Source organism: Bidens hawaiensis, unplaced genomic scaffold (assembly GCF_021521415.1).
Source record: "Bidens hawaiensis isolate Kalapana, Puna unplaced genomic scaffold, B.hawaiensis_p1.1 tig00050679_1, whole genome shotgun sequence".
Classification (NCBI taxonomy): domain Eukaryota; kingdom Viridiplantae; phylum Streptophyta; class Magnoliopsida; order Asterales; family Asteraceae; genus Bidens; species Bidens hawaiensis.
The window spans coordinates 84,151-97,648 of NW_027506168.1; the positions used below are offsets into that span (position 1 = coordinate 84,151).

General features: G+C 37.0%; 1 long non-coding RNA gene and 1 pseudogene across 2 annotated transcripts; one reads left to right on the top strand and one right to left on the bottom strand.

Moving 5' to 3' along the window:
* Positions 1–3,552: 3,552 nt before the first annotated feature.
* LOC143616957 (peroxisomal nicotinamide adenine dinucleotide carrier-like) lies at positions 3,553–8,006 on the bottom strand (annotated as a pseudogene). Its single transcript, XR_013150749.1, has 11 exons — positions 7,802–8,006; positions 7,627–7,705; positions 7,442–7,516; positions 6,454–6,584; positions 6,265–6,319; positions 6,084–6,185; positions 4,885–4,953; positions 4,716–4,820; positions 4,579–4,647; positions 4,009–4,063; positions 3,553–3,946 (listed from the first exon to the last, which is right to left on the bottom strand). The product of XR_013150749.1 is annotated as a peroxisomal nicotinamide adenine dinucleotide carrier-like (transcript).
* On the top strand, positions 4,819–6,087 carry LOC143616958 (uncharacterized). The gene is made up of 3 exons (XR_013150750.1): positions 4,819–5,007; positions 5,335–5,703; positions 5,736–6,087. It is a non-coding gene; the product is annotated as an uncharacterized LOC143616958 (long non-coding RNA).
* Positions 8,007–13,498: the final 5,492 nt, after the last annotated feature.

The following is a 13,498-nucleotide window of genomic DNA, read 5'->3' on the forward strand; positions in this document are numbered from 1 at the left end:
AGCGGGAAAATACCCCTTACCTTGGAAGTAAAGTAACAGTAAGACGAGCGCGGGTACAGTGTTAAGGCAAAACCCTTCACATACCTAGCGCTCCGCTGGGAATTGAAACCAAGAAGGATCTTCTGGGCAATGCTTGCGGAAACGGAAGTAACATCCCCGCATAGCGGGAACGTCGAGAACTACGTTGTTTGAAGCTCCAGGATGGAATTGGTGGTTTTAACATAATTGATCACTATGTTCAAAACTACCAAAACCTCATGGAGAATCCACACAAGTGGGACTCAACGCTCCTGACTTGCGAGGAGGTTACAGACCTACCCGCATCATACCCAAAGACCAAGCAGGAAACTCGGGAATTTCTGCAAGTGACAAGGACTTCCGCGGGAAGAATCCCCATGGAAAACCTTTAAAAACCCTTTTCAAAAACCCTTTGCTTAAGTCCAAAAGTTCACCTCACTTTATTAAACACTCATGAGAAGAACATTGGACTGGGGGGACTTGAAGAGGTAGGTCCCAGCAGAGCCCAGTTGGACCCGCAAGACTCACCTTGAAGAGGAACGTCTGCGCAGAAACCAACTGGATCCGCAGGACCAACCATGCTCAGAGACGTGACGTCCTTACGCGCAGTACGCAAGCTGTTCCCGCAGGAAATGCCTCCCAATGGTGAAGGACTCCGCCTGTCCCCGCAGCCTCGAATACAAGCCATCAGGGAAGGCTACCCGCGCAGCAAGGCTACACGCACAAGGCACTTAGCTCTCAATCACTCAGTGTCACCTGAAGGAATGAGCGAAGCCGGGAACAATCCCGCACAAGGGCGGGAGGGGGAATACTCCCGCCCAAATAAGCCAGTCCGTACGATACGGGAAGATCTTCTGTACTGTACCTGACGAGGTATGGGAAAAAGATCTGACTAAAGATACGACAGCTTATTGACAACAGTATGGCGAGCAGCATGCTCCTGTACTGTATGTCACTATTAGCCGCTGCCTACTCACCAACTACTGCCATACCACGTGCATAGCCGGCAGTTGGTGGAAAAGGAATAGTACACAGCAGGCCTGGTCACTATCAGCCGCTGCCTACCCACCAACTACCAGCAGGGCACGTGCGTAGGCCACTGTTGGTGGAACAGGAACACTGTTGCAGCCGGCCACACCTCCTTGGAAACCTACCTTCGGCTATAAATACCACAAATGGTATGACCATCTCATCTTATCTTGTATCATATTATACCTGATATCTGCTCTAGCAATCTCTTAATATACACTTATATTTAAAGAGCAATCTAGTCTGATTCTCACGCCGGAGGGTGGTCACAAGGAGGAACCTCCCCTTCTCAGTGACAAGCTCACGGTGTCTGTTTTGCAGGTTATCAGAAGAACCATCTTCTCTGGGTCTAACCCCTCGTGGGAAACATCTATCTAACCCCCAGGTTACCAGTAATCTGCCCGGGGTCCGGTTAGTGTTTCTTCACTAGCTCATAGCTGAAACCCCTAGTTAGAAATATAAATATAATCTGGAAGCCCCTAACATCATTGTATCATTTTTTTCATATCATTCAAAATACTAGTTTGGACGACAACCTATCAAACTCACTTTCACTGGTGCTTTTTTTACTATATAACAATACGATAGTTGTGTATATCAACAAGTGGGAGTATACATGATTTAAATGTTTTAATTAAGGTTGTAAATGAGCCGAGCAAAGCCACTCATAAACTACTCGAGATTGGGTCCATAAAAGCTCGAACTCAGTCGAGCTAAACAAGCACGATCACGAGCCTGAAAATAAGTGTGCTTATAAATGAGACCAATCTTAAGCTTCACTTATCAAGCTCAAACAGGCTCACAAACCTTAACGAACTTATTATTCGTGTAGTTTTTGTATAATATATTGTGTGCATTTAACTAATAATAATTATTATACAGAAACAGTTGGGATCTCGGCAAATTGAAATTAAAATCTTGAGGAACAACAAATCTTTTGAAAGGCTAGCACAAGACGAGGATCATCTCGATGAGTAAGCACCATGAAATGAGTCCAAAGGTGTGGTCCGGGCTGTCAAGACAATCTTTATGTAACTACAATAAAGACAAAATTATCAGGTTGTCCTTATTACTATAGAATGAGGGTCTATATTTAATGACAAATTAATGTGAACCCTGTACATTATGTAATGTCACATATCCTGAATTATGTATTGTGACATACACCTAATCAACATTTGTATAAAGGAAATATTACTAAATTGAGAGAATTCACAAAATTTTAATCTCAACCGGTTAACCCTAAAGAACAAAAACACTAGACATTGGTCCCCCATGATACTACCTATAATCCATAGTTTAAATCCTTTTCAATGTGGTATTGTTGTAGAAAGTTTGGTTTCTTAATGAAGACCTGGGTTCAATCCCCACATACAATACTTTAGAGGGGCATGGGTGGCTCATTAAAGGAAGACTGAGATATTTGTGATCTCCAGTTTGATCCTGAGTGCGTTCAGGTTCTACCACCAGTGAACCTTCGGGCGGGTGGGTTTTTTCCCCGTAACTGAAGATAACTTGGAAGCGTTTAAGAGTTCCATACAGTTGAGTTGGGCCAACTGATGGTGATATTTTGCTATTGGGTCACCCCGTATGGAGTACTAGGCAATTCTATGTTTGTTTTCCGTTAAATAAAAGAAACTATACATCCATAGTTTGGTCTTACTGGATCACTGTCTTTTTTCTTTTTTTTTTATGAAAAGCCAATATACAACTTACAAGCTGCAAGAGTTCTGAACATACAATATATTGGATCGCTATCTAGATTGGATGCTAGACAATGATGCATATTACAATCAATATATTAATTATTAAACAAAGGTTATCACTCAACAGATGCAGATAATTAAATGGCAAATTGGATATTACTACTTCATAAGGTCTATGAATACAAAAGCATTCCAAACAACGTGTGCTGAAACCCAAGCGGTTTGGGATTGTTTAATGTATCTCCTTAAAAGTCGTAAGTTACAATAATGTGAGTTTATAAATTATAAGTTACAACTTTGTAACTTAGCTCTGATATCTCTATGAACACCTCTTGTTCACTTGCATTATAATCAAACACTTTTGTCAAAAGTGAAACTCAGCTTTCGTTCTGCGCAGAGTGTTACAATAAAAACCAAAGAAAGTAAATATTATAATTAGTGGACCACTTAACAAGTTAAGCAGCAATTAACTTAACCAAAAACTTATTAGTTAATATGATATCTGTTATGTAACAATGAAGATGAAAATCATAAACACCCTCCAAAAATGAGTAACAGGCTCAAAACTAATTCTTAGTATATTTCGTTCCATCTTTTGTGAATCATTTAATAATACATGTTACACCAAAAGAAGCCAAAATTGATTCATGTAATTACAAGTATAATTAAAGTAATTCAATCGAAGGATCAAAATCTTCCCATTGCATTTGCCACTACCAAACAGACATGAACGATAAACCGAAAATAAAATACTAAATTCGTTTGATCGAATCAAACTTGACAAAATGGCAAAAGGATAAGAAACATGAGGCTACTTCAAGATTAGCCTCACAATAAGAATCATGACAGTTTATGCATATTAAACCAACACCTTACAATGTCTTGTATCTTATCCACCAAAATATAAATTAATAATACACCATGTAACACTTCATCACTATTTCTTTCAATGAACCCATTTTTCTAAAGCTTAATTTACCTATTATTATGACATAACTTTTGTCAAGGCTTACGCCTAACCGTGTTAGCCGCATCCTTCAATAGCAACCATCGAGCTCCATTCACAAGTTCTTCCTTCACCATGAACAAAACCGCTGCAGCTAGAACACTTTGAACAATCTTTGTGCCCATCCCTTTGTAGAAACCATGAAGGCCTTCATAATGTATCATCTTCAAAATTGCATCCAAAGTACCTATCGGGAAACACGATTTCAGTACAGTGAGTAATAATATTATTAGCAAAGTATTCATGTACCTTTGTAATGATGCTTTTTGTCTACCCCAACCGCTTGCTTTGCTTGCAGTCTAGACTGCAATATGCAAATAGTTATTAATGCGTGTGGGTCTAAAATGAAAATTTATTACAAAACTTCCAAGTACTTACCTTTAGGTCTGTAAACGAACTGGAGGTTCAGTGAACCGTCTGTGAACTGTTCAGTAGGAAGTTCATTTATTTAATAAACGAACGAACATGAGCACATGCCCAGTTCATTTATCATTTATGTACATGAGCGCTCCTTTATGTTCACTCATTCACGCTCGTTTATGTTCGTTTGTTCATTACATTAACGCTCGTTTATGTTCATCATTTACACTCATTTAGTTTTAATTAGTGTTCATTCGGTTATGTACGTGAACCGTTCGATTATACTATTAACAAACAGACATAAACGAATACGACCACACTCATTTTCTAGCAAATGAACATGAAGAAGAAAACTCTGTTTGTTCAATTGTTCGCGTTCGATCGTTTGTTCGGTTATAGTTAAGCAAACAAACACAAACACAAACATTTCCATTCGTGTTCGTTTGCAAGCCTACTTACCTTTACAACCAAAAGAGGATAAGTTACAACTGTAGCACCAAGTTTTGCCAATGCCCCGAGCAAAAATATCTGTAATATTATGTGGACCAATCAAATTATCTAAAATTCTGTAAAAACTTTATTAGCAAGTACTTTACCTCTAAAGCGGTTACACCTTTGTTATTATTTGTGGAAGCGTGTCGTTGCTTCAGCTTCTTTAGTAGGGTCTCGTATAGCATAAACTGTATGGAAGGATTGCTGACCTGGCAAAAAACAGGGACAAGAAGTGATAAATCCTACATGAAGGGAATCTAATTTGGCACGTACCATAATCAATGTTGGGAATACGCCTTTCCAAAATCCCCAAATTCCAGCTTCGTCAAAGACTTCTTGAACCTGCAGAAAGCAAACTATTTGAGTTAAGAGGCTCTTCACTCCATCAGATCAGATGTAAGTCAACCAATAACAAGTTGACTCATATGTATAGACAGCAATTCAAATAATAGTGTGATCATTAGTTTACACAGCTTGTTTATCTTCTAATGTGAAGAAATATACCTAAAAAACTTTAAAACCCGCATAAGTAAGCCTGGAAAACAGGTGCGGGTCAATATAGGCTTTGAACATACCTAGTTCAGGCAAGACGGGTCATTTAAAAAAAGTATCAATTTGGTTAAGTCAAAAAGGGTTATGACCATTATGAGCTCGGATTGAAATGAGTTGTTTTAGAAAAAAAATGTGTCATAATAGTCACCTGTTATATTATTTCTATTGCAGCTGGTGGCAGTGAAGTGATGGTGAAGCGGCAGCAGCAGGGGAGTCGGTAGTGGTAGCATTCAATGGTAAAGGTGAATATATTATATATTCGCTATTTATTCATAAATAATAAAAAATATATGAAAATCAAATGCAGTTCAAAAAGTAATTATATAGCAGCCAAGCAAGAGATTTGATATTGTATCAGATGAGATTTTATGATCATACGGTGTGTGATCAGGTGTTCGTGCATTTGAAGAAGTTGAGAACAGTTATAGGAAAATAGAAATTTCTAATTGAATAACTACTTGAAATTTGTAATAGTTGGTGCTGGTGGTAGCAGCGACACTTAGTCACCAATGGGCAGTGGTGGCGACGGTGGAAACGAAGGTAATGTCGTGGTGGCGACGGTGGAAACGAAGGTAATGTCGTGGTGTCGCAGCAGCGGCAGAGATGGGAATGGCGACAACAGTGGAGGTGATAGCGGCGGCAGTGGTGGTGTCAACGATGACGAGTAGGTGCTATAGACAAACAACGGTCCCGGTGACCCCAACCCACTTGGACCCCTTTTAAGTTAGTTTTATAATATATTAATACTGGTCCGTTACTTTTGACCCATTGTATGACTTGAGCCAACCAAATCAACCCATACTTTATAAAATAGGCCATGATTGCTACCCATACACATAACTTAATGGCATTTAATTTTTCACAGAAAGAAACAATACTAGAATTGTTAAATAAAAGAATTTGAAGAGAGGAACACAAACTGCATTGCTAGTTGCATATGGAGGTGGTTCGGCGCCACCAACAACCGCTTGTTCTAAATCAATAGACGGGTCCCGCTCGGCTGGAGATTTCTTTGTATGGGTCTGCATAATGAGTAATATTAAAAGTTAAAACCATATATAAAACAAGAGTTCTACAGTTTATCTGCATATGAACCCTCACCTGCATACGGGTAACTACTACCCATATAGGATTTGTCAGCAGTACATTGACACACCTAAAAACAAGTCAAAGACGGCTGATTAACATCAAATATAGCAATACAAACCAATATCTAATCATAGGTTTCTTTCACTGCAAGCAACACAAATTACAAACTTGATGATATTATAAGAAGTAAGAAGAAAGTACCCAGACATTGCAGCCACCATAAGTGATGATAGCATACCAACCGATCCATCTCCAGATCCTTCCTTCTTACGTCTAAGTGCAGTAGCTTCAGCCTTGTTCCTAAATATTTGATAGAAATAATAGTAAACACCCTGCAGAATAGAAATAGGATGATAAGAATCAGACATTTAAAAACTAAATGTGTCTTCATACTTAGATGTTAAGTCGTCATTAACTCAGTCACATAGGCAAACACTGATCATCTGGTCTTCATGTAAAGACAAGATGGAAAAGAAGAAGATAAAGAAAAGTAATTGAAAGCATTCAAGAAAATAATGGACCAAGTGACATAAAGATCACATAATGCATTAACATGGCACATTTTCCACAGTCATGGGCCCACTTAATATCCATACTTGTTAATTTCAATACATGATAATATTGTATAAATCCCATTCTACAATGTCCATAAGACCATAACTGTGTTAATTCTAGCATCCCATTGGTAAATATTCAACCAATAAAGCACTATCATATAAATGTGTTGATGCACAGCATAATTCCATAACCACATTAGTGCCTTTCTAATTCTTCCTACAGATTTGAAATTTCAAGATTTCCTTCTGATGTAACCAATTGCTTGATAGAACAAAATACACATGAAACCGTAAAAACCGAACCGAAAGAAAAACCAACAGTTTCGCTTTATGTGTTTTGCAGGTTCGGTTTTGGTTGCATGTAATAAAAACCGAATAAACAGAACCAAACCAAAATCATAGATTTTCATTTATTTTTTTTACTTAACTTATAACAATTTAATAAACTTGTAACTCATATATATTGCAGCCCAAATGTATAATAATCAAATAGTTATTGATTAACAAAATAAAACCGAAACTGAAAAACCTTAAAACTAGCCCAAACTGAACCGTGCACAGAGGTGTGTTAGGTTTTTGTCAGCATAATTCACTAACAGAACGAAATGAACCAAAACCCTAAGTAAGCTCACCTGCGAGCAAGCAGTCCCAACCAACGACGGCGTAAGGCCACCGTATAGTCGACTCCAACCTTCTTGCTGAACTACCTAAATTAGCCAACCACCACAATCACTCAATCCATTATTAATTAATTTACTATCAAACTAATTCAATTCGTAAATACTGAAATTAAACTGAATAATTGATTAATAATCACCTGATACATCTGTTCAACAGTCCCCGGCTTTTTTCACCTTTTTATTCGGATCTCTATCCGTTTGCTGACGCGTGTTTACCTATAATTAGGTCATTTTATAAATACTAATAATCAAATCAAGTTAAACTGAATCGTAATAATAATAATAATTGTTATTATTATCAAATTGACTGACGGTTTGGAGAGGATAAGTGATGAGCTGAGCGATGATCCCGCCGCCGGCGCCGGCGAGGCCGTTAATTAGAGCGTCCGACATCTTTCTCTCTCTTCAATTTGTGAGGGATCTAGAGAGAGAAAGTGTTATTAGTGTGTGTGTGTGTTTGGTGTTTGTGCGTGTTGTAAACGGAATAGAGATGATGACTGACTTTGTTGTGATGTTCGGTAGGATTGGAGTTTGATTTTGGTACAGTTTCAGTTCCTATAGTTTTGAAATGCTAAAATTTGGCCACTGAGTTATTGGATAAAGTTTTCTTCACGAGTTACGTTATGCTTACGGTGCACGCATATAATGTATACATGTGTGGGCCATCGGGTGGGAGAAAGTGATATTGTACTAATATAGACGTTAGTTTACTAATTTCGTGAAAATAGAGTTAAGAATGACGGAAGGTTAATCATGTATCATGTGGTGATGTTGATAGTTGAAAGACAAAAGGTACATGCATCAATCAGTCAGGGTCTTAATAGTTGAGTGTTTGTGAGATCCAACTATAAGAAGACAAGCAGCCTGATACAACTACAAACATTTCTTTTATAACATTTATTTGGTCTATTTCGAAACGATTTTCTTTTTATGATGTTATTTTGATTTTATATAGGGGTACCAAATAAATCTTGATTTGAATCGTCATTTTTTTTTGTTACTCTTGCTCTTTCTTTATCCAGGATATATGATCCCCCCAAAATTAAACAAGTTTCTATGGGGCGTAGGGCTCCCAAAAGGTAACGGAGGCGTGCAAAGGTTTCCTCGGGGGGGACGGAGATTGGCCCTCGAGTGCAAAGGCAGAAGGGAGCTTGACTGCAAGACCCACCCGTCGAGCATGGACAAAAGTCGGCCTTAGTGATCTGAAGGTGCAAAGAGGAAGGGCCGTTACTGCTATCGAGCCCGGGGAGGGGGGTCTCATTGGAAGCGGCCTCTCTTTTATTACGGGGTAGAGGTAAGGTTGTCTACATCTTACCTTCCTCAGACCCTTCCATAACTTTGCAATTAGTGAGATTTACTAAGTACAATGACGATGACGATGATTTCTTCATGGGTAATTGGTTATTTGGTTATATGTAGGTTAATAAAAACTTAACGATGTTAAACTTTTTCCGAATTTCAAATTTTTTTTAAAGATTTTTTATCGGAAGAAATATACGAGTCGATTGATGTAAAAATTAAACTTTAATAGTGCTACAAATGATTTAATATAGTTTGATTTCGTTACAGTTTACTGAATTTGGCCACTGATTTATTGGATACAAGTTTTGTTCATGGGTTATTGGTTGGAATTAAATGGATTTGTCTTTTTTTTCTCTAATTTTGTTTCAGAATGGACAAAACGTTTAAGACAATATTTGATACAGGTGTATGCATCATGTGCAATATTAAATGTGATGTATACGTAGTTTGAGCTATGTTTTAGCATGTTCACTTTCAAATTAATTTTTTTTTTGAAAGTAAACACACATGTTGGAAAATACACGATACAAAAACAAAATGAAACAAGCATCCCCTTATACGTTAAAAGCCTGATCTCATACACGTTAAAAGTTCGACATTATTCCCACGTTAAGTTCCCCGCCTTCACGAATGGTGAGGAATCCATAAAACCCCTAAGGCCTCTATACCTTCCACCAATGTGCTACGTTATCAGCTCAAATTATTACATACGAACTACAATGTTTATGGTTATAACTTATAAGCTCAAACTCTCATGCACAACTAGTAAAGTAGTAATAGATAAAAACACAATAACAAATAATTTAATTACGTGTATGAACAGAAGTGTTAAAAGAGTCAAAAATCATAAATCAATGACCATTTGAAGAGCAACCTGTGTTATGCTAACTCTCCTCCTTGTGAGCTTGTATTATATATCAAGAAATTTCATTTTAGGTTTTAATTATGAATTAGAAAGGATGAAAAAAATCTAATACAAATTTCGGGAACTAAATATTTATAAAAGTTGAGGTTAAAAAAAATGCTAAACAGCTTTCTAAATGCATTGAATATTTTTTAAGTGACAACTAAATAATAAATTATTTTAACTAATATTATTAGAATTGAGGATTTGCTGAGTGGAGGTTTTTCCACACTATTAACATATACATAATACATGCACCAACTCATGTTTGTATAGAAGCCCCCCTTGAGAATGACGGTTGCACCTAATCTCCCAAATAACTCACATTACAAAATTTATTTAGAAAGAACTATCAACTAAAAAAATGTTAATCATCACTTCCAAATTTCATCTTATTTTTGTTGTCGAGTAAAGTGTCATTTTCGTCCTTATGGTTTGACAAATAATGTGAATTTAGTCCAAAAAGTTTATTTTTTGAATATGGACCCTCCACGTTATCCAGTTCTTGCCAATTACATCCAAATCACTAACCTCGTTAAATATAATCGTTAAGCCAGGGGTAGGACATGCCTTTTCACTATATCTTATAATAGTTATTTTAGTGAACTTCGGTTTTTGTCATTGTGGTTTGTCCAAATATGCAGTTTTAGTCCAATAGTTTTAAGTTTGCAATTTTCGTCCTTTGCAGTTTCATTTCACTTGAAATTAAACCCGAATTTATTAACCTCGTTAAGTCTGGTCATTAACCCATTTGCGTGCCTCTCACTTGACGACTAGTTTTGTTGTTTTTCTCCCAAAATAAACATCAGTCCTAATTCGCAAGCCCCCTCACGTGAGGGGTTGTGGTGTATTTGGGGAAAAAGGAAAAAAGAAGGAACAAAACTGCCTCTCACATGAAGGGCACATTGATAGTTTAACGACAAGACTTAACGATATTAGGAAATTACGGTTTAATTATAAGTGAAATGAAACTACAATGACGAAAATTGCAAACTTGAAACTATTGGACTAAAATCGCAGATTTGGACAAACCAGAGGGACGAAAATTGCAAACTTGAAACTATTGGACTAAAATCGCAGATTTGGACAAACCAGAGGGACGAAAATTGTAGTTCACTGAAATAAGTATTATAAAAAATAAAGAGTGAAAAGATATGTCTACCCATGACCTAACGATTAAATTTAACGGGATTAGTGATTTGGATGTAATTGGCAATAACTTAGAAACGTGGAGGGTTCATATGCAAAAAATAAATTTTTTAACTAAATTTGCATTATTTGTCAAACCACAATAATGAAAATGACACTTTACTCTTTGTTGTCACTTATAAACTTATCAGACCCTAATTTCATTAGTTTTTTTTTTCTCCTTTGACACACTACTTCTTAGCTCATGAATTGTTTTGAAGATGAATTTTAGTGATGAATAGTTAACTAATCAAATTCATAATTACATATCATGTGAAATATGAGAGTGTTTATTTTTTTATCAAACTTTGAATTATGTAAACATGTACAAGAAACAGGTCATCATTAAAAAAATAAGACAGAATTACAAATTTTGTCCTTTAAAATAAGACGAATTACGGTTCGTGTCCTTTTCTAAGTTTCCTTGCAGGCGGTGTACTTTAAACCTTTTTTTTCTACACGTTATGTCCTTTACGCTAACTGAGTTAGAAAAACTCAGTTAAATGCCCTCACGTGAGGCGCATGTGAGGGCATTTTTTGTCTTTTCACCTGTACCTGCAACTTCTTCTTCCTCTTTCCCTGTGTTGCTTAAAACACAGAGATGAACACCACCACAAAGCCTCTTTCCCTGTGTATCTGATTTTAAGGGGACTGTCGGCTTTAATGTTAAGTTAAATGCCACCACCAACAGCCATGAACACCACCACCACCAACAGCCATGAACACCATCACCACCCACCACCAAAAAACCACAACCATCCGATCTCCAACCGCCATCTCCGCAAACACCTCCGTATGGTTCCATCATCATCTTCATCTTCCCGTTGAAAACCCTAATTCAACCCAATTCCGTACAGATTTCAATCTCCGTAATCCTTCAATTCCAACCCAATTCAACCCAGATCTGACACTATCACCCAACTAATTGCAATCATACGCCTTCAATTTCACGTCTTGATGCTCAATTTCTCGTGATTTTGAAACCCTAGCTTCGTTGACCGGTTCGATTTCTTGATTTCTTTTGGGGGAATTGATAACCCGGTTCGGATTTGCGTAGATCTGATGCTAGGGTTCCGTTAATCGGAGTTCTAGCGTTTGAATTTGGTGGATTTTGTGAATTTTGTGTTTTGGTATATGTATGGATTCAGGGGTATTAGATGCTGATAAAATTAGCAAAGAGAAGAGCAAGTGGGGTGAAGGTAATAATAATAAAGTTTACACCCGACGCCCGAAAAACAACCGCCGTTGCCCGCCGCCACCGACACCCGTAAATAACGACCAAACCCTAGTAGTAGAACCGGGACCGTCCGATAATAATAATATTAATAGTAATAACGATAATGATACTAATAATAATGATGATGATGATCATTTGGTTGAAAACTGTGAGGCAGAAAAGGTGGTGGTTACGGTGGTGGATGGTCGGAGTGAAGATTAATATAAAGGCTCCGAACCATACGGAGAAGGGAATGGAAGGTAGAAATGGTGGTGTTTGCGGGAGATGGCGGTTGGAGATCGGATGGTTGTGGTTTTTTGGTGGTGGTGGTGGTGTTGTTCATGGCTGTTGGTGGTGGATGGAAAGGGAGATTAAAGAAACACAGGGAAAGAGGAAGAAGAAGTTGCAGGTACAGGTGAAAAGACAAAAATGCCCTCACATGCGCCTCACGTGAGGACATTTAACTGAGTTTTTCTAACCCAGTTAGCGTAAAGGACATAACGTGTAGAAAAAAAAAGTTTAAAGTACACCGCCTACAAGGAAACTTAGAAAAGGACACGAACCGTAATTCGTCTTATTTTAAAGGACAAAATTTGTAATTCTGTCAAAAAATAATAGTAATTGTAACAACAAATACACTATTTAGATTCATCTTGAGTATTAAAGAATATTTATAAACTGACCGTGATAATGTTACATGTAAAGTTTGTGCTTAGCATGAAATCATGAATGGGCTCATAAATATGGTTTTTTTCCCTATATATGCCATGCCTAACGCTAAAATCTAAAACAAATTGAAAAAATAGCGATTCGTCATTCTAGTTTTATATTATATATGCCATGCCTAACGCTAAAATCTAAAACAAATTGAAAAAATAGCGATTCGTCATTCTAGTTTTATATTGTCCATTAAAATATTAATAACACTTACTTTAGATATTTTAATATTCATTACATGACTAACGACTAACAGTTAATCGTATTTTATTAACTTAAAAGAAAAGTTTTTTCACATATTATTTATGTTTCTTCTTCCAAGGAGAACTTGCCTCTAAACATCATCTTAAAACGTCACGTTACTGGCACGTAGATATTGTGGTTTTAACTAACACACCACTTTATCACCGCACTGTGATTTAAAGCCTCGTTACCACATAAAAGCCTCACCATTTCTTTATTAAAGTATTTTAACCTCGCAATTTTCTAGTTAAAACCCTGTTATTATTTCTCTATTTACCGTTTGGGTGTTAACCCCGACATGATATTAAAACCCGTTACTACATCACATCACATCACTTTTCTCACCCTTGTAAAAACCTTGCAACTAATATCCATCAAGCCTATGCCCCAAACAAGGTAAGCAATAAATAAGAAAAGATATTTTATTTCATTAATCAAA